Source organism: Eupeodes corollae, chromosome 3, assembly GCF_945859685.1.
Source record: "Eupeodes corollae chromosome 3, idEupCoro1.1, whole genome shotgun sequence".
NCBI lineage: Eukaryota > Metazoa > Arthropoda > Insecta > Diptera > Syrphidae > Eupeodes > Eupeodes corollae.
Genome location: NC_079149.1, coordinates 116,050,725 through 116,073,914, shown reverse-complemented (window position 1 = coordinate 116,073,914; position 23,190 = coordinate 116,050,725). Strand labels below are relative to the sequence as shown.

General features: G+C 29.0%; 1 protein-coding gene across 2 annotated transcripts in view; it reads left to right on the top strand.

The window, feature by feature from the left end:
• LOC129952631 (uncharacterized protein DDB_G0283357) overlaps window positions 1–23,190 on the top strand; it is a 150,783-nt gene that overhangs the window by 19,268 nt on the left and 108,325 nt on the right. The window contains exon 1 of one of the 2 annotated variants that reach the window (XM_056065365.1): window positions 12,032–12,181. The exons of the other annotated variant lie outside the window; for it this stretch is intronic. The gene's annotated coding sequence lies outside the window, so the exon portion shown is untranslated. Of the gene's footprint in view, window positions 1–12,031; window positions 12,182–23,190 lie in introns of those variants that run through there. 2 annotated transcript variants of the gene reach the window in all.

Genomic DNA, 23,190 nt, shown 5'->3' with positions numbered 1-23,190 from the left:
TTCTTCCATGTATATACTTTGTCATCCTCTGTCTGTTTTTCTTTTGCTTTTTGTTCTTATGAAAACAAATGTTCAAAGGGAATAGCAATGACATTCTCCCGAAGCATGACGTCGTTCAACATGATTAACCATTCACTGATGTACATAGTATAGGTTGGATAGGAATAGAGCTCACTAGTGCGATGATGCTAAAGAAACTTACTCTATGTGTACATGCTTCCATCTGGAATTCCTAAGTCTTCTTTTACAACAAACAACAATGTCCGACGACTTATCTAGAGAGAATGATCATTTCCGTACGTCGCTATTGCCTCGCCTCGCCTCGCTCGCCTTTGCCATTTACTATATACTACTCCATCCTTCTTCTTGTCGGATTCAGAATCGACGACCGCTCCAGTACCTCCCTTGGTCGCTGGCCGTAGTCTCCGTCTTCAATCGCCTTCGTCGTCGTCGTCATGTCGTCTTCAATGAAAATATCTTGAATGTAACATTCGGATGCAATTCAGTTTCCATATGAAAATACATATCTTGTTTTTATATGGAATGCAAATGAACCACCTCTAACCTCGTTTTTCATCTGAGATATTCTGGTGTCGCGTCCACAACGACCGACGACGACGACGGGATCACAGTCTGTTGCTCCCAATTTCATTAATTGAATACGTTTGCTCTCTGCATAGTAGAACTTACATACATATATTATACGAGAGGAATGGATGCGGTATCATGAGTGGATTTTTTGATTTCAGTATATGCAGTCGATTGACTTCATCATTATCATTTTTCTGATATAGCGGTTAATGGTCCAATACCGGCTAACACTGGTATCTGTTAAAAATGTTGTCTTTACGCTGCCGCGCCGCGCGCCGCCGCCGCCGCCGGCCGGCCTCGACGTATGTTTACTTTTTGGGCATCAGTGAGATTGTGATACAAATGCTAGTTGAGGTTTTTGAACTTGTACTTATAGACGACCCGCATCATTATAAAATTGTAGGTACCTCTATTATCTTTTATTTATTTTAATCATTTTTTTTCTTTCAAATTCATGTATGAAAATTAAATGAAGTACATATAAACGCTGCAGTAGTCAAATTAACTTGGTTGATAATTTGAAAAAATAAAGATACTTTATATATTGTTAAATAGGAGTTATTTTTTATTTCCGCCATGTTAGGTTAATAAATAAATCAGGAAATAGAATTTGTTTTGTTAAATAAAATTGAATTGCTCTATTTTAAATTGTTGCAGGGCCAAGTGTATTCGTTTGGAGTAAAATTTGAGTTTCATTTGAATTAATTTTTTGTTCATTGTTAAAATAGAAATAATGTCTCCATTTTTTCTGAAGTAATTATTTTTTGTTGAACAAAATTAGAGAATACAATTTTAAGTCACAATTTCCTTTTTTTTTCAAAATATGTACATATTTGACTTATTTTATCCCATCACAAATATGATTCGCTTTATTAAGATGTTCACAAAAAATTACAATCATTTCTTTAAATTTCAATTTTTCTATAGTGAATAATATAATTTTGCTTTCTCATAACGTTTTTTTATTTTCGAAACAAATCATATAAAAATGTGTTTTAAGTTTTGAACATAATTATAATAAAACCATAGTTGAGACCTTTTCCTTAAGATTTCTTTTATACAAAAAGATTTACATCTCATTAAGTTGTACATATATTATCATAATTTTAACAACTGATATAAAAAAAATATAGATTTAGACATGGATTTCAATGTAACATTCAAAAACCTCCAAAGGAGATTTCTAATAAGAAAAAGTGTTAAATGATTACAAGTTCCAAAGTTTTAAAATAAAGATGCAAAAACAAAAAACTTTTTATATCATTTTCATCGCATACTGAAAAACCTCTAAATATTTTTCTTAAAGCCTGAAATGTTGACAAAATTATTAATGTCGAATCATATGAATGAGTTTCGAATTTTCAAATAAAATTTGTTTGTAACAATTTAAGTTTTGTTGCATTTAAAGGACACAAATGTTTTCCTTTGAGATATAAGGAGTTATTCATTTTGCGGTTTCAAATGTAAACGTAAATAAAACACATAAATAACATATTTTGTTCATGATATTTCTTTTTTATGATAAAGTATGAACCGTTGTCATTATGCGTGAAATACTAAATTATTTAAATGACCACCACGAGAATTGGTGCAAGCATCGATTCTTTTGAAGTAATTTTTGACAACTTTTTGACACATCTTGGGCGGTATCTCAGCCATAACTTGACGAAAGTTGGGTTTTAAGTGCTCAAGAGTTAAAGGTTTATCTGCATAAACACGGTCTTCCGCCTAGTCTGACAAAAAAAGTCCAGCGATGTCAAATAGCATGAGCTTAGTTGCCAGTTGATATCGGCACGAAAGAGCGCTCCAAACTCTTCTTACTTACTTACCCACCGAGTAAGAAATGTGCTTGTGCGCTGAAGAAAATTTTGTTCAACCACCTATTCGACGACATAAATGGCGACGTTGTAAATGGTCAGCTGGCTTTAGTTGTTGTGTGAGCTGGACTTTAAATGGATGTAGGTGTAGATCCAAATTCAAATTACTCCATAATACGCCGTAAGACGGTCCTAATTCCTAAGAACGACGAGAAATCAACACATTCGGGTCTTCGGCAACTCTTTCACTTACATCAGCGATATTTCCAGTGGTACGAGCGAAATGATTATAGGCCTTACAATATCTGTAACCAATCCAGTCGCTCAAATTTCTTTACATTTTTGCAAATTACTTGCGTAGTTTGACGATTATATAAACCATAACCTCCTATTAAATAACATTATGTGGATGCGGCAAAATCACCATTTTTGTAGCAGGTTTAAACAATTTTTATACGTTGTGCGATAGTTAGGCAATCTATTTTGTAAATATCAGACTTTCAACTGAAAAAAAAATTGATTTAACAACTTATTTTTGACAGATGTCTGTCACTGGTTCTTTAAATATGACTGATGAAAAAAGACAACTTTGAAAAAAAATTGTGTTTCGATACGTAAAATAGACCGATAAGAATAATTTCATATGATAGAAAAAAACTACAATGTTTTTTTTTTAACCATTTTAATATTACGTTGAATGGTTATATAAAAATTGTCGATTTTTCTTGTACAAACTTATATAAAATCGCTGAAATTGATTGATAAAACAAAAACTTCTCAAATTATTATTTAATATAAAAAAAGTTGACACTTAAATTTGATTTTTTGTATTGGAAACTTAAAAATCTGAAAAGTAAAAAATCAATCTTTAATGAATCAATGTTTTTAGATTTATCTCAAGACTACCATTTAAAAAAAGGTGCGACCCTTTGAAAACATTAAGAAAATAAATTAATACAAATTGTACTGATGGTTACTTTGTAATATGTGTAGATAAAATGTGATAATACTCTATATGAAGCTACTTATACAATGTATGTATGTATGTATGTATGTAGATACATAACAAACGCAATAAGATATTCTCATGAGAAAATTTTACATTGAATTACAAAATTTAGAAAAAAAAATCACCAGACACAAAGAATTCCAGTTGGCAGATAAATTATTATCTTGTTTCTATAGGTTTCTCAGAAAAAGAAGGATTCTTAGAAAATAGCATCATTTGTTAAATATCGAATTCATAGAAATAAACATTTACTTGAACTTATTGTTGGTTATAGGAATCAGTATCATTTTTAATTTTATTTAAAAAAAATGTGTCTTTCAAGACAAAATAATGAGAAAACACATTTATAGAAACATACTTAATGTATATTTTCGATGGAAAACCCTATTGGGGGCTTTTAAAAGATTTATTTTTATTTCAGAAATATACAAACAAATTAACAATATATCTAATTAAAAATATAATTCCAAGGGCAGTAGACGAACACAATAAATATCGAAGCGAAGCTGTGTAAGCACTGATGTCAATATACTACAACATAAAGCTAGCTACCAATTTCTTATATTTTGTTAAAGAAGTAAGATTTTAGACATTTTGTATTTCCCATAGGAAGTAATTGTAATGGGTCCGATTTGTCAAATTGAAAATTTTGACATTTCTCTACGTTTCAAGGTCCAGATGTAGAAATGAAAGATTTTTAGAAATATGTCTAAACTAATTTTATCTTTTAAAAAATATTGTTTTCAACGTTCAGTAAAATTTTGAGAAATATCTAATTGACGGTTTTATACAAAAAATAAAAACCTAACAAAAAAACAGTACTAAAACTTGGTAAACATTTAATTTCGACTTAAATAGCTTTTTAAAAATTAAAAATATTGTCTTCAAACATTTTTTTATTTCACAACAAATATTGTCTTCGATATTCAGTACTTTTTTTTATAAAAATCCAACAGTCCGCTTTTTCATAAAAAAATAAAATCTACAAAAAATTGATTTTCAAACTAAACTGTTTCTTTATATGAAAAATATTGTTTGTAATTTTAAAATTGTGTCAGTTTTTTGTTCTTAAAAACATTGAAGCCTTATAAAAATAACTACGAAATTTACAGCTACTTTTCTCTAGTCAACTTTATTTACAAACTTAAAAAGTTATCTGAATTCTATAGCCACATCTAGTTTCCTATCTATAGTTCTACACATAGTTTTATAAAACGTCACCATAATCGGATGATATGTCTATTGTCTACATGTAACTATAATCTTAAAAAGAAAAGCCGATCGGAAAACCAAATCAATATAATCTTTTTGAACTAGAGGTCAGGGTCAGGAGTTATTTATAGATAACCCTCAGAAATGTATCACATATTTACGAAAAATCGATTTTGTGAAATTATTTTAGGTGTGTTTTAATTAAGATGTTCCATTTTTTTTTAAGTAAATCCGTAGCTATATAAATCAAAGATTGAAATCGTGTTTGTTTATTTTTTTCGAAAGCTTATCACATTAATTCTGACTATGAAAAAACTAAAAGGTTGTATTATCTTATAATTTGTTTAGATTATTATATTTAATCCATTTAAATAAATACAAATTTTGCATTTTATTTTTTTTTCTCAAACTGATTTTCTTATTTCTTTTCAGGTAAGTTTATAACTTTCTTAAATTTGTTCAACAAGTAGTGAGTACAAGACAACAAAAGCAACCTATAAGAAACATTGTATCATTTGAAAGTCTAACCAAAAATGTTAATAATCAATTCCGTTCATATTCGTTTTTTAAAATATTGACAAAATGTATACAAATTAATGGATTAATGGAAAATTGAGCAAATTTGATAAGATTCTTCAACATATTTCAGATTTATTTATAGCCCTTAAAAACTCATCAAATTGTACCAAAATATATTATTGACGGATTTTTGAAAATGACCCGTGTTTGATACAGTATTTTGAATAAAGTAAGATTTTCATCAGAAAACAACTTTAGATCCTTTTTTTAAATTAAGCTACATGATCGAAATATTAAAGAAACGGGATTTTATGATTATAAAATCTTGCTTAACATTTTCGTAAGTTACATTTTTTAAAAGTTCTTTTTGAAGTTAAACTTCAATTCTAAACAACAACAAATTCTACCTGCGTAATTTTAGTTCAAAAAGTAATGGTAAGTAATTTTCAACGCACTTACTCGTAAAACATGATTTTTACCAAGTTAAAATTGCCACTTCGAAATTTCGGTTGGCTTGCCTTTCTTAGAGGCATAGAAGTTTTTTTAATAACTTTACTTACATTTACGTTTGTTAACCAAAAAATTAAAGACACATTGCCTCAGCGACAGCGTTTTAAAACACTATCCTGTCAGTCCCATTTTGTACAGCATTTTCCTGGAAACCCAGTTTTATAATACGCTGTTTATAACCAGTATAGAGCTGATATTTCACGTTATTCTTCTAAAAGTGATCTAAAGGTGTCGAAATCTCATGAATAAGATGCCCATTCAAGCCCATTTCTTAAGATATTTTACTCACTAAACCTTTAATTCAACAAAAATTGTTCAACACGCTATTAGGCATTTGCATCCACTGTTTCCCTCAATGTTGGCAAAGGTTTAGAAACTAAACATTTTAATAAATGGTCTGCTTACGGTTTCCGCGACATAAATAGTAATTTTTTTGGGTATGTAACGTCTTAAAAGTCTCATGAGGGTTGAGCTTACTTTAAAATCGACATTTATGCTTGTTACCATATTTACGGTGACCATATTTTTCGAGACAAAATAATGAAGTGTACCCAAGAAATGAAAAATGTTGACTAGTTTTCAAGATTTTTTTTTATTTCATTGAATAATAGTAAATAGATATAATATAATATAAATAAATTAATAAAAATAGTATTATTAGGTATATTTATAAAATAAACAAAAAAGGAACATTCATCGGTAATAAACAAAACAAACAAGACAAAACAAAAATAACTTATTAATAAACACAAAATAAATAAAACCTTAAACTCTTTTATATGATATTTGCTAGTCAAACAACATTTACATCGAATTACAATATATTATTTATTGTTAAAATAAGTACATTCCTGAAGAATAATTTTTTTTTGAATTAATTCTGACTTTTCTTTTAAATAATTCTTAAATTTGATGCAATTTAGTTCATAATTGCATTTGCAAATTAAAATAGACCTGATTGTTTCATTTTTTATATTGTTTGTTTTTTTTCGTTTTTTTTCGTCAATACAATGTTTAAAATTGAGAAAACTCTCTCTGTAGGGTCATTGGACCCAGGAATGCATAAAGAAATCTCTACGATTTTTGAAATGTTTTCATACTGTATCATTTTTTTATTGAAAAACTTGAAAATTTCGACCCGTTTATCTCCAGCACTTATTTGGCTCTCCTTCCATTAAATTATTTTTTCTGAAGAAACATAATTTTTTACACATGAAAACTCGTCGAACACATCAATGTTATTAAATGAAATATTGCTTCTCCTTTTCGTAATATACATTAAACTTAACTCCACTTTATCTCAGAAAAGAATGTAATCCCTGCTCTTCATTTATTTTTGGAGTGAAAATTGTTTTAACAATGCAATAATTCCAACAGTCGGGGAGTGCACTCTCAAAATTACTTTTGGAAAATGTCGTAACTAGTCCAAATGCAAAATAGATAGTTTCACATTCACTGAAAGTTATTTTTACCATTGTCATGGTCAGTAAAACTCAATGGTAAAATTTGTTTCAAGTGGTGAAAGTCATCCTGTGCGCAAGTGTAAGAGTAATAGTTTAACTTCCCCTGTATGTAAGGATGTATAATATGATCTGATTTTTGTAATTGGGAGAGTAGGAAGTGTTCCGAAATAGAAAGATTACAAATTATGATGTAAGGGTACGTTTTAATTAAACATTTAATGGTTTTCATGCTAAAGCCTAGTACATACTTATGAACCATCTCGTGAACCCATACAAATTTCAATTTTTGGTTCACCCGTGAACTTGCTCGTGAAGCTGAGTGGAGAACAAAGTGGAGAGTTTTCGTTCACGGGCAATTCACGTGCAAAATGTACGGGAACTGTTGGTGAAGCTGAAGTCAAATGTTCACAACGTGTACTCACAAGTGTGCCAGTGAGCAATGTCAAAAGTTCACTTTCTCCACTGGCGAACGTTCACTTCACGAGGAAGTATGTACTAGGCTTAAGGTTTTCTTCAAAGAAAAAAGTCATAAAATAATGAACAATTTCTAAAATAATAATAATAAACATTTTTATGTTTTCCAGAACAAAAAATTCATAATGAACATTTTCTTCAAATAATGAACTATTTATTATAAAAATGAACGGATGGTTATCGTAACCATAATATTCAAGTCTAAAACAAGACTCAACGCTGGAGATAAAACTGATCATACGAATATGGTTTAGCTTCGCGAACAAAGTACATATTTACATTTATTTCGATATTATGACAGCTGGTTTGACAGTTATCGGAAGTCCCTCTAAAAAACCAAGAGAATTAAAAGTAATGACCTTCACAATTGAGTGTCGTGAAGTTGTGAATTTAATATGAAAAAATTAAAAATTGTCAAAATTATAAATAAAACATGCAACAAATTCACAACATAATTATTATTTTCATACAGGCATCAAAACCTATAGTTCTTATAATTCTTAATTGTCAGTATTTTTAACTTCAATTATTCCAAAGCGGTTTTATAATTGAAATATTCTGATTAAGATAATTATTGTGCTTAGATTTTATTTGTGGTGGTAAATGAGAAAACTTTTGAAACATTTTAAATAAATTTATTGTGAAGTGTAAAAGTTAAATGAAATTCTTTTGTTTTCTTATCTTTGACCACAAAGTTTCAAAAAGTATTTCCTGTCAATTTTTTTTTCATATTATAATAAAATGTTAAGAAATAATAAAACAAATCGAATTACCATACGCACGTTTTAAATTTACGCACAAAAAGAAACAACAAAAAGTAAGAAATTGAAAAGTTTTGAAAGAAAGTTAATGCCCTTTGTTTTAGTTGTACAAGCATTATCGACTTATATTTGTTTTAACTGCGATGAGAGTTGATTCTTCAATTTGACATTGAAGAATTAACTTCTACAAACCATCCTTATCTTCTATAATATTATAACTTTGACGTATCTATTTATGTCTGACTTGAAATACAAAAGTTGCGCTATCTTAAGTCTCATAAGCTTTGTTTATGATAAAATAGTTATGATATACGAAAAACAGTTTAAAAGTGAAATATACTCTACATTTTAAATATCTATCAAAAATACATAAGCTTGATTCCATTAGTTCTTCAAGTGTTAAATTTCATAATAATATTAAAAAAAAAAAGTTTCACGAAACTTTAAATTAAACTAGGTCATAACTTATATCGCTAACAAAACAAAAACAACCCCCTACGATATGAACACGATAGTAGTAAATAACGGTCAAGTTATGCATGTACGCATATGTCAAAATGTATACCATACAAATGATGTATCACATTCACACCCCCCTGCGATGCATTCTATTTTATAGCAATTAAAATCCCTGATGGATGAAACTTTTTTTCCATCTATAGCCTTCATTTATATAGATTCTATATAAAAACAAGAAATAAATGTGATTGCAATGTCATCTACGTATTTTTTTTTTAATTTGGAATGTGTCTACCAGTTTTTTTATTTTATTTTGTTTTGATGTGTATTTCATTTTCGGGTTTCCCACGAATCAGTCATCAAAAAATAACAAATCGAAAAAAAACTTGTTATTTATTTGTTTGTTTTGATTAAACTCGAAAAAAAAACAAACGTCGCAATTAAATGACATGAAGTTTTTTTTGGCATGACATTTAAGTGAATAAATGGATGCAAATCAATACCTCTGTCGAATGATAGTAAATAAATATTAAATTTCGATTTGTTAAATACATTTTTAAATTTAAGAATAAAAATATACGTGATTTTGTTTGAAATATTGTAGTTTTCATTAAGAATTGGTTTTTTAATTGGTAACACTATTTCATGTTTCGATTTTGACAGCTGTCAGATAAATTTGTGTATTTATTGTCTGTTCCGTTTAAATAATAATTTCAACATGAAGAGCTTGCTTTTATCCCGATATTAGGTTAAGTGAGGAGTTATAGTTATTTTAAACATTTATTGGTTTTCGTCCTTGAACATTTGTTTTTGAGATTTTAATAAGAGAGTCAAATTTATTACCCTTTGTGCAAAAATGAAGCTATTTAACCCAGGGAAAAAAATCATTTCTTTGAAAACATTTAAATGTCTACATACATATATCTCCCTATCATCAAGGATCAACGCTACCCTTAAAACTTGTGTAGACATTTTCAATGAAAGCTATTAGCAAACTGTGAATAAATTTTAATGATTGATTTCAATGATAGCTAAAACTGGCTTGTTTAAAAGAAATGGAATAAATTGTCTTCTCACAAATAAGGAACATCATTATTTGTATGTTATTTATTTTATTTGAAGGAAGGCAAAATCAATGCCTCTATCAAATAGCAAAAAAATAATTTTGTATTTGTTAAATTAATTTTTAGTTATAATAATTTATAAACCTGTTGGCGAAATTAATTTTGTATAAATAAAGAGAATTTTGATTTTACAATTGGTAACACTGTTTCAATTGTCAATAGTTGACAGCTGGCAAAAAATTTGCTCTCGCTCTACCCACTGCTCAGTTTATTCACCACGAATGTACTCACCATTTCAATCGCTTGATATAGTGACATTTCAGTTTGTGTTGGAATTTAATGCACGAAATTAATTTAAAAAACAAATGGAGAAAAGTGTCTTCTCATAATAAAGCAAGACCACGACCGTCAACATTATTTTTATAAAATTGAATTGATTTTGAAATCTTCTACACTGGTAATGAGTAACATTTTATTTCGTCTTTTGGTGCTTAGTAAATAATGTTCGGCTTCGAAACTGCAAATTTTTATGTGGAGACGTCTCCAGTTTTGTTTTGCTTAGAATTCATTGCTCAAACCAGAGACCATATACCTATGACATTTGACTTGTGGTTGTTATTTTGGAACTAATTGTATGTTTTGAGTAGGCATGTATTTTTTTTTTTCAAAATGTTTAATCCACCACAAATATTTTCCACTGAATTTCATAAGCATTTCATTCTTTTGTTGGTTGTTTAAAAAACCACAGAAAATATTCGTTAAGCATCATCAACATATATACAAAAGACTTGAAGTTGTAAACCTTTCACAAAAAAAACATCTTTTTTAAAACCAAAAAAATAACAACATCTCTCTTCTTTTTCAAGCGAAATAATTTTCTTTTCAAGCAATTTAACTTCATTGGGTTGAAAAATTGTCTGCGCGTGAAGGATTAAACCAACATAACATTTCAGCTTCAAATATACTCATCTACCTACCAACCTATACCTTCCTATATAAAAGGACTATTGGTAGGTTCTACATACTATATTATGTGGGTATAGGTAGAGCTATAGACTTGATGTTGGTCATCCTCATCCACGGTTTTTTTTTTATTTATACACTACTAACCTTGAATGAAATTGCATAAAATCCGTTTAATCGATTTTTTATTGCTCTACGAGCATCGAGCATTGCCACATAAAAAAAATAAATGCAACAAAAAAAAAAAGACTTGCATTCACTATTTATTTTATTAGCCCTTGAGCGTTTCACTATAAAAGTAAACATAAAGATATAGACCTTATCCTCCTTTACAACCGTCCATCCGTCCATCCATTCATTCGTCGTCCGTCTGTTTGTCGAGTGCTTCTTTAGTCCGTCTTCGGTTGTAGTCGGTAGGTTGGCAGTCTTCTGTCGTCCTGAACTACATATAAGGGCAGAATCATTTCTATTTATATGTGCTCTATGTGTCTTGCATAAAGCTTAAATCTGCCCCCTTTGCATATGCATTTGTTGGCCCGTTTTTGATGGGACAAGTTATCAACCATCGCCGTCATAAGCGCATATCTAGTTGCTAAGTAGAAGAGGCAGCATATTACATATACGAAATAATGAAATCCATTTATTCAACCTATAGATGCAACTTAAGTTCTATATCAAACTATTAAAAGGCTGCCTCCACCGACAACATTCGACTACGAGCGACGAGCGACGACACCATCACCACCTTTTACGCCATTGTAAGGCTTCTAATTGGCAACTAGCAGTTCACTATATTCCAACCAGAATGATAGGAATTCACTTCTATTGGCCTGCAACGAACGAGTGCATCAGCACAAGTCTAGTTAGCTAGGTACGAGTAAGAACAACGTCGAGAACACAAGTCTTACCGTATAGTCGTATAACCGTAACCGTATAACCGTATTTGAAATTACTTAAAGGATTTTACGGGTCGTGTTTTATCCGAGTTGCTCCTGATGTTGTTGTAGGTAGTGTGTTATTCTGTAAATGGTGTACCTGTGTATCAGGACAAAAAACATAAGCAAAAGGATCAAAACCAACAGAAGCACCAACATCAAACAATAAAGTTTCTCAGGATATTTTATCGAAGTAAATTTAATGTTCATTTTCTTGGGGGTTATATATCCGTGCGTTGCGTCGTTGTTTGTCGTTCGCCATGCGTCGTATTTAAGCCTTGTTAAGTGGTTGTGTTGCCATAAAAAATAATTGTATTTTACTCGTATATCCTTCGAATAGGAGGAGGTACCTACCAATTTTGTTTTTTGATCAACATACACGTGTACGAGAATCAAGGAATAATGTAAGTTTTGTTGTTGTTATGAATATGTGACGTGTCTTATAATTTTATATGTTTCCAACTTACTATTTCACATTTAAAGGATTTATCATGTTTTTTATTGCTTGGCTTAGATGTGATGTACAGATTTGTCAATTATATTAATACCAGCTTATAAATTTTTTTTGTGTTTTTCCTTGAGGTATAAGTATGTTTTCAAAAATCAATAAAGCTATCAATTTATGTGAAGAAAGTTATGCAAGAACGGTTGCAGGATTTATTCGAAAATCCTGCACAGCATATAGTTTTCTGGGAATTTTCTATGGAAAATCTATGGTTTCCTTGCGAGAGAGTTCGTCGTCGTTCTTATATTTCTATTAGTGTTTTATAGACCTTAGGTCTCATGTGTCTGGTCATCAATCAAATACCTATTCGAATGTGCAATTCTAAAATAAAAACGTTAAAAGCATACATTGAGCAATTAGAAGATTTGATGAGAAATCGCAAAAGTAAAGCAATCAAAGAAGTTTGATAATTCGTTATCCTGGAATCGATGTTTCTAGAAAAAAACAAACATTTCTTATTTTGATTGAAGACCTTTGATTCCTTATGGTGATTGCGTAATGACTTTTGAAAATGTTCAGACAGAATGTTACATGTTTAAGTCCTCATCGTTCTGTTGAGACATTATTTCTTGAGACATGAGGTTCAAAAATATTTTTCAATTGTAGGAAATTTATTCGAATATGCCTTATTAAAGTATTTCTTGAATATTTGAATCGAATCGAATACGAAAGATGAAATGATTGAAAAGCAAAGCGTTTCCCAATAGAATGGTATTTTTTCTCGAGGAAGTTTTCCCAATTTTTCACCAAGATCTTGTCACTTCACGTGGAAGGCTACAAAATCGATAGAATTCGTCCTGTTATCGAAGAAATTCATTCCTTAGATTTACGAATTGGTTCATTAAAAGGGTATAGTGTTGAAAAATTGCTTTTTGTAATTTTCCATTGTTAAGGCCTTTTCTTGTTTTTAAAAATCAAATTATACCTCTTGTTGAAAAAGTATGTATTAAATCAATAATATTATAATGAACGTACGATACGTTGAAATGTGTATTGTAGTATTTTCCATATTGCTTTGACAAAAAACTCGCATATTTCCTCTAGAAATTTTATTTGGATCGATATTGATTAGCAGAATACCATGTGATATAAAGACCGAATTATGCTTTAAAAAAGGCTTTAAAAAAAGTAATGAAATGCACGACTGGATCGCAGGAACTTGCTCTTTTGTGCCTTTATACAAAGAGTCTGTTTACAAAAGTACGTGCATATGTATGATTTAAAAATATTCCTGAGAAATGTGTTTGCCTTCAAAGATATAAATGCCATTTGATTTGTCTTAAAAACCTCCATTTTTCAAGTTGTTGTTTGAAAACTGTTAGAATTTTCCATTTTTTCTTAAAAATATTTTTTGCTATGCAGTTGTTTAGTGATTGAATAGAAATTTAGTCTGGACGAATCATTTTCGGCTCTCATACGGATTGAATATTAATTTACAATTTGTTGAAAAAAACTAAACTTTATATTGCCATAACAATATGAAATACTGGGAAAATATTATGTTAAGGGAAATGGTTTGTGTATTTGAACGAACTTATCATATACACACCATTTTTTGTCGGTAAGCTAGTTTCATCCCAAGACACAACTCATCCTAGGACAACTCATTCCAGAAATGAAAAATACTTGTAAACATACTTAACGAAAACAATTGTTTGTGTATTAAACTAGTTCGTTCAAAGCTTTTTCCTTTGAATAGCTTTATTTTAATTTCATATTAGAAGAACCAGGATGGAAAATAAATTGTTTGAAGAAAAGAAAGAGGAAGAACATGTATGTTTAAATTGTAAAGTGTAGTTAGGTAAATGTCTAAAACGAATGAAGAATAATTCATTGGCGTGTTCAGCTTCATGCAGATAGATAGATAAATTTTATGATGATAATGAAGGAATATTATTGGTAGGTAGAAGGTACTTACTACAATCCAATCACATTCCTTCTTTTCTACAATTTTTCAGAGCAAACATGGAGTTATTACGTTCAGCTACGCTTTTTACTAATTACTTTATGTAATTTTATATTACTTTAAATAAACTTATAATAATAATTATTATTTTTTTCGTTAAAGTTTAAAAAAAAAAAACAATCATACGAACAGGTACAAGAAATTGCTGTTCATGTGTTGCTTACAGTCAGGCTCTTCTGCCTTTTGGATTTTAATTATGAAGTGACACGTAAGCTGTAGTTAAAGAGGTTGTACGTAATACCTATATAGGTATAATGTGTATACGCTGAAAAAGTTGTTCTAATAGACTCTTTCTGGCCCGTTTCTTTAACTTGTTCTAAGTATTCATTCTTTTATATAGGCGAAGGCAAGTAAAATATGTGTGAAACAACCTTATTCTGAAAGAATAATATTTTAAATCATATATACATTACATAGGTACCAAGATAATACTTCTTGATAGACACTTTAAATTAGATTGTTGATTAAACATATTATATTAGTTAATCCGATGCAGTGGTGCTTCACAGCCATCATAGGTATTTACAATAATTATAGTTATAAAAATAAATTAATATTTGGATAAAAGATAGGAATGTTATTAAAATTTTGTCAAAATAATGCGCTCTTTGGTGATCATGCACAGAATTTCATCTGTTGAGATCGAAATACAAGTAAAATAATTAAAACAACTAATTTAAGATTCTGAAAAATAAGTTTTTCTTCAAAAATTTAAAATGCCATTTTATTATTCGAAAACCCCTTAATTTAAAAAAAAAATTGTTTTCGATAATCGTTAGTGTTTTTTTTTTTAAATTAATTTTGTATAAATAAAATTTTTCAATGTAAAGCCATTTTAGTAAGATAATAAAAAAAAGTGAAAAGTCAGATCTAGCAGTAGCTATTTCCAGATGTAATAGTAGTTTCCTGGAGACTTATTTTTAGAAATGTAAAAGGAAACAAAGTGTAATCTCTGAGTTAACCTTTATTTTCATTGTCACCTTTTACTATTTTTAGATAATAATACCCAAGAAACTAAAACAATTGTAATAAGTCATAATGTAAATGTAAATAATGGATGTATTATTTTCATTGACGCCACAACATCCGCAATAATAAAAAATATAAAGCGCATTATCTTAAACATTTTTTTGTTGAACAAACTATAACAATACAGTATATCATTTTCAATAAAACAAAACAAAAAACTCAACAATATTTATACACCATCAACGCATATTAAAATAAATATCAACAATATGGTTACACTTTATAGAATATTCCCATAAGAACTCATTAGCATTCAGGAAAAGTAAAAAATAACATAAATCATTAAAATTTAAATCGAAGCACACGAAGCCAGCGATTGCTTATGCTATACCGTAGCTATGTAGAATTGAATGATATAAAAATATAGCTTGCTTCTTAATTTATCAAGTACATAAAATCATTCTCGTTATCATTATAATTTTCATAAGGCGCCAAATAATATAAGTGTTTTTATTTTGTATACATACATATGTACTTACTCTATGTTCTGTATAAATTATTGTTTGTAGGAAGTCAGACAATGAACTTAATGTGTCGAAAGGGTTAAGGTAGTGCAAAAATGATAAGATTAAAAAAAATATACCTAAGTATTTTGACATCTTTTGAAAAATAAACATTGTTACAAAATATAAGGAAGTTGATTTTATGGCTTATGAACACATTGATTTTCTATATATTAGTCAATAAATCATTAAGAAACAAATCGCATATGTACACAAAATAAAAATTTAAACAAACAAAGCCAAATACTGTCAATCAATTGATTCGTATACCAATCACTTCACTACAAATACATTTAGCATTTTTGTTTAATTAATTAGATGCAAATGTTAGCTCTTCTTCTTCCTTATTCGAGTGCGACACCAAATAAAACAATTTTTCAATACTTACTAGATACAGTAATGCAAACATTGTTTTTGTTTGTGAATTTGAATACTAATAACACTCCAAGTCGATTGATTGAAATTATATTTTTAAAATCTTGTTTCACGGTAGATATTATGGTATTAAAATACGCATTAGCTATTTAACTCCATCAGATTGGTATCAAAAGTATAACATTTTTTAAAAATCCCGTAAGAAGTTTTTAGATTTTACTTGTATTTCAAAGTATTCGAAGATCGCCTCTTGTTTTTTTTATTCAAAAATAATGAAATCAATGAAATAAATGCATCTTTCTTATATTTTCTATTTATGTTTCGAAAAAAACTTCAACCCGAAAACAAATTTATATAAATTTTCAATTTATTTAACCAATTTTCATAACAAAATAAATCCTTTCTTTTTTGACATTTCAAATTCTTTTTAAAATCTTGAAAAGCTAATGATATCAATCAAGTGATCTGCTGTGTAAGAAAAGAAATTTTCTTATTTATTATGATTTATGCGACGTTGATTTGATATAGGGAAAGGAAAAATGTCAATCAAAATACAAATATGTAATAAAATTCACTTTGGCAAAAATATTCCATTTCAATCTCAATAGCGAAAGTATTTTCTATTTATTTACTCTTACGAGTAAGAAAGCTGCTAGCTATATGCCTACACATATGTATCAAATAGAAAGAGTTTCAAATATAATTAGTAAAAAAAAGTCAATAATTATATCTGAAGCTTTAAAGAGTTTCTTTATCAAAAACTCATTAGTATTCAGTTCAAATAGGAAATTATAAACTTCACATAAATGAAAGTTATTTTAATTCTTTCAGCAACCTGCACCGTACTAAAAACTGAAAACAACGCTAAAATATAAATTTCTTCAAAATTGAAATTAAGTTATTATTCAAATGTGAATTTAAATTTTTCACTTTTTTGTTATATTTATCTATAAAGTTTTCAATTCGGTCAATTTCAATTTTAAATGGATAATATTGAAGAATTCTATGTTAATTCTCAAAATAACGATTTTTAATGAAATTTAAAAGCTTATTGGAAAAAACATTTTTGTTTTCTCAATTATTTAAAATATTCTATCAAGTTTTGTACAGTTTTGAGCCTTTGTTTTTATGGACAAAAAAATAAAAATGCTATAGAGTACGTTCCAGGGAAACTTCAAAAATATACAATCATTTGAAATTTTGAAGCAGTTTCCTGACTTATTCATTATGACTTAGTATTTATAAAGTTTTTAAAATCGAATTCGGTTTGTTCTTATACATCCATATTTTCTATAAACTATGGTCTTAGATTTCAGGGACCTTTGATTTGTAAAAATCGTGCTGACTCCAACAACTTTTAATTAATTACTTTGCACTGTGTTTATGGATAATATTTTTAAGAAAATAAAAAAAGGCGTGGTAGAGGGCGTGATGTAATAACTCTATTTTTGTTGTTTTATAAATGAGAAAAAAAACAAATTTTACATTTGAATTGTTATGTCCGTTTTCAAAAAAAAAAAAAAAAATAATTTGTAAAAATTGTGACAGAGACTATTGAAATATATTTTAAATTATTATAAGCATTTGTGGAAAACAAAAACAACATGTAACAGTATTTAAGATTTTATTAATTTAATTCCAAATTTTAAGCTAATTGAGTTAAGAGATTTTAGCAAAATCATTCAGCATATATTCATCTTGGTACAAACATTGTTTTTGTATAATCCGACTGAGCAATTTGTACCCTTTCCGGTTGTACAAAATTTTGTATGAGACAATATTTAACTTCCTCTTTTAACTACTGTAGAGACTACACTGTAATTGCTTATATAAAATCTTTTAATGTTTAACAAATTTGATACAAATATCAGAGGATCGTACCTAAATTGTTTTTAAGCTAGTTTTTTTTTTGCTTAAAAACTTTGAAAATTGTCTCTAAATCATAAAAATTCGTTTGGAAAACAAAAAAACATAGAAAAATGCCAGTAACTCTTTACGGGTATAAAGCACCCCCTGGACCATAAAAATTCGTTTGGAAAACAAAAAAAACATAGAAAAATGCCAGTAACTCTTTACGGGCATTAAACACCCCCTGGAACAATTTTCCCCATTTTTTTCATTCGATCTAGGGATTGAAAACAAATTATCTTAATTTACTGAACTAATCACAACAGTAATTTTTTGTGCTCCGTGTGTACTCATATTTATAGGTTAAAGTACTTGAATATTGACTTCACATATCATTTTATTTGATGAGGTGAATAAATAACGTATGTAAGTTCATCTTCTGTCAGTATTCCTATAATTTAAACCAATTAATTCTCTTTACTTCAATGAAAACAGAACTACATACCTACAACTGTTATGCTATACTCGTGTCTGTCGATCTGTTAATTGAGTATTTACTACATAAAAACGTCTGATGTTAAATTTGTAATAAATATATATGAACTCTTCGATCTTAACAAACAATAAATACAATCTGTTTACTATAAACTTTTTCTCGCGTCTCGTGTGGTCCTGATGATGGCGGGTGTCATTATCCCAAGTGCACATACTCGACACATTCAAATTGAAACAATAACAATTCATTACCCCCGAGTTGCTAGCGAGTGAGGAAGCAATTTAACAATCGATATATTAAGTAGGTATGTACTATACGAACATATACGACAGCCCAGACAACAAGAGAATTCATTTGGCAATATATCAATTAACATGAACAAAGCAAAAACAATACAAAAATTAAAAATCTTTAAGGTTGGGTTTTTACAACAATTTCAGATATTTTACAAATATTCGACTACAAAGTCAATGCCAAACTCGTAATGAGTAAGATTTTCAATTATAAATATTTGTATGCATGTATAGTAACATATGTATGTATGTATATTGCAAATGTACTAAAAATGAAAAATTGAGTACAATTTTGGCAAAAGTTAAAATTGTGCAATATGGAAATATATGTTTTAAAAACTGTCATAAATTTCAAAAAATCTAATACAAAACAATTTTAGAGATATGAAATTTTTGCGGGTGGATCTATACCAATACAAATTTATTCATATGTGTCTTGATATCATAAAAGCAATTTGGCTTCTTTCTTTCTCCTCAAAGTTTGACTTGACTTGAGATGTCATTGCCAAGAAAAAAAAATCCGATATCCTGACTAATTGTTTGGCCCCTTACCATATTTTTCATCTCTTTTCATTATATTTTTCATCATCCTGTTTCATATTACAAAGGAAGAGTGAAGAAAAAAAATAATAATAAATAAAAAGCTTCAACAAGGAAGAACAATATCTTTTTTTAGATCTGGCCATAGGCTGAAAAAAGTATAGATACCTACCTATATAAGGCCAAAACACTATTATATGGCAATAGCATGTAGGCGGGTTAAAAGGAAAGAAGAACAATTTCTTTCCGCTTCTTCTTTTATGGGTTCGTTTTATTAGAGCTTTAGGGATAAGTAATTTTATCACAAAAAAAATAGAATTTGAGGTTTAAGTATTACTAAAAGTTATGTTATTTTGACAATGGAAACGTTTCCCATATTTCTAATAACCTACTCCCTTTTTTGCTTTAAGCGTAGGAGTATAACAATTTGGAAGTCTGCCAAGCGTAAGTTGTTGGGTGTAGAGGCAATGAACAGTAAATTTATTCAATGTTGGTAAATTACTGTGATAAGAAAGTAGTGTAATTCATCTAAATTAATAGTTGTATTATAGTTTGGTGAAATAACCTCTAAAATTTTCGTAGGTCGATTTGAAAGCGATGTTCTATATGGTATTTTAAAGAGAGGATTTGCTGAACCTGCACAGCCAAATAACTTTACACCAGGAGGAGTTTTGCAAACCCACTCACTGATATTTGCCAAGGGTATTACACTGGATATATATATTGTTCCTATCATATTTGAGGTTAGAGCACCTCCCTCCTTCCAAAATGCACAAATTGTCGCATTGGAAGTAAGTTTCCGAATCAATACTCAGTAAAGTTGTATAAGAATTGAAAAAACTTAAATATGTTCTGCAAATGAAATAACTTTATTAATTGTGATTGTATTGAGTTGGTGGTTCTTGGACCCCACATACATTAATAGACCTATGCCTAGCAGACTTTTAAATAAATGCAATATTTTGGACCCATTTTCTGCAGATTAAAAGATTAATAGATAGTAAAATATTATTTTGTGCCTTTTACCTATAGAATTTGTGACTTTTTGGACACAATGATTGACACTTGGGTAAAGGCTACGTGACAACCCTCCACAAATACATCGATTCGATTGAGGCCATAGAGCCAGTCTTCCAGTTAAAAAGTACTTACGAGCACATTAAATAAAAATCTAATACATTTTCTTAATTTCATTGAATAACTTCTTATTGCAGTCACCTTTTTTGAATAAAATATTTACTTAATTTTCTTTTTTAGTTGTTTTAGTTGACGCAAATTAATGTGTTACTATGTATTGAGCCTATGAAATCAATAGATATCAAAATTAAAGCTTTTAGAAAAGCCTCAAAAATCTGCAAAAATGTTAACCAAATATCGTAACTTCAGAAAAAACGTATGTTTTGGTTATCAGATGACATAACTTGGATAAGTAAGCTTCTGAATCAATACGTACTACTTTCGTTTCGGTATGATATGACTTAACTACTTTTGTCGCTAGTCTTCGTTTGTATCATTATTGAATCTTTCTAAGAGTTTTCTAAAGTCTCATTTTGGAACACCGAAGATTTTTCAAAATCTTATACACTTTACTAATTTTCTTCTTTCGTCAGAAAAGCTCTATTTAAAATGACTAATGAGCAAGTAAGTGCCACACAGTTTTGGACTTAAATTTCTCAAAAGATTGTATGTTCATATTGTAGGAATATGTGATGTGTAATAAGTTTACAAAACTTTTTTAAGGATCTTTTTCATCGTCATCGTTCTACAATACTGATGGGGAAGTGATTTGTTGGTTTGGTTGTATCCTTTATTTTTTGTTCTCCTCCTCATCTATCTAAGAGAGATGACAATGAAGACTAAAGGCACAGTACAGAAATAAACTCATTGACAAGTGAAGATGCAGGGAGGAAGAATGTACATATATAGGAAATATTTTCTTCTGGCGGTTCGGTGTTACAATATGCAATGAGGCATGTGATGTAACTATATAAAATTTTACCATCAAAGAACGTCAGATTAAGGGGGGGAGGGGTTGCAAAAGGGGGCTCGAGGACGATGATTTCTTATTGATTTTATGTTTTTTTTTGTATCCTTCTCTTTATCAGTTTCTTAAAGAAGAAAGAAATAGTTTGAGATGAAATTTTCCTGCAAAATTAAAACAAAGGATCTCATAGTGACGAAAAAGGATTATTTGTGATTATGCTACGTTACGTACAGATATATGTATTTTATCGGCGGCGGCGACGACGATGATGACGGCTTTAGGTGGCGCCAGACAAGGTTTAGAATGTCTATACTATAAGTAGTATAATAAATTATTTAAGAAAATTAAGGCCAAAATTTCAATGTCGTAACTTTGACAGTTTATCTCCTAAGAGATATATAGAGTGCATTAGTACAAGCACCAAGTAGTAGGTGACTTTGAACGTGGCCGATAATAAGGACGACATCACATATGGATTGCATGGTTACGTTTGTCTTGAATTTCTATTCAAAATTCAAAGATACGGATATGTATGGATGGATGTAGGTAAATTACTTGGAGGAAAAGTTTTTGGAATCTTAAAAGAAACTGAGATTTTCTTTCCAAGGTGAAAATGTCACTTGACATGTCATTTTTATATAATTGGATTGGATAAGACTGTAAGCTGCTGCAAGAAGTTATAAAGTTTTTCGTTTTCGTTTTCAATGTTTGTTTTTGTTTTTGTTTTTAACTCTTAACCTTGAACTTCTTGTTCCTCATCTGACTGTTGTTTGGCTGATGTAATCTTGTAAATGAGTATGCCATGCACGTACTTAAAGAATAAAAATTGAAAACAGAATAAAGGACCTTTTCAATGAAAAAAAAAGTTTGGTTAAGATAAAAGCGTATTTCGGTGATATTTAAACAAATCATTTACATACCAAAATTCAAGACATCAAAAATTTAGTTCACAAAAACATAGTTTTTTTTGTAAGAGAATGATTCATTTAAACAGATGAAACTTAAAAATAAAATTTTAGTACGGCCCTTGTACTAAGAAGACATTTTTTGCGGTTTATCAAACAATAATAAAGGCAAAATTGACATAATTTTATTTTTGTAATTTTTTTTTTGTATTTTTTTTTAATTTCTATGCATTTTTAAAATTAAGCTTACAAATTGTACCTGACTTTCTCGAGATATAAGCTGCAGAAATGATGTCGATATGAATCTTATAATTACAATACCACAATCTGAATTTCATTTTAGAAATTTACTGAGAGTAAAAAAATGTACTGATATAATTTAAACACTGGTTTATACTATTTTATTTGCTATTAAAATTATGCAATGTTAAACGTTTGGCATGTGATGTAATCTGCTTCACATTAGATTCAATTGATACGCTTTCTCATCACTATTTTTATAAACAATGCTCTATCAAAATAGCCAGTAAGGTTTTTCTTCTCATTAATGATGATGAAATTGTTAGTTAATATTCCGATATCTCACACTAGGCTGCACTGGCGATGCCCAATTTCTTAAAACTATTTAGTTAAGGAAATTGAATCTGTACAATTTTTCGAAACATTGCCTTTAAAAAAATGCTTAGAACTTCATCTAAACAAAAACTAGTAAATTGAATACTTTATTTTTTATTTCCCTTACAAGGCATTAAAATCGGTCTAGTACTTTTTGAGTTTATTCGTTACATACAAAAATACAAATCTTTCCCCTTTATAATATTAGTTAGATGTCTCCATTAAAGTTGAAATTATCTAAAGATTTCTTGAATATAAGCTTCTAATTTTTAATAAATCTTTTTGCTGTCAAATATTAAAACATGAGAACAAGAAACTGAAACAAAGCATGTTCAATTGATAGAAAATTGACAT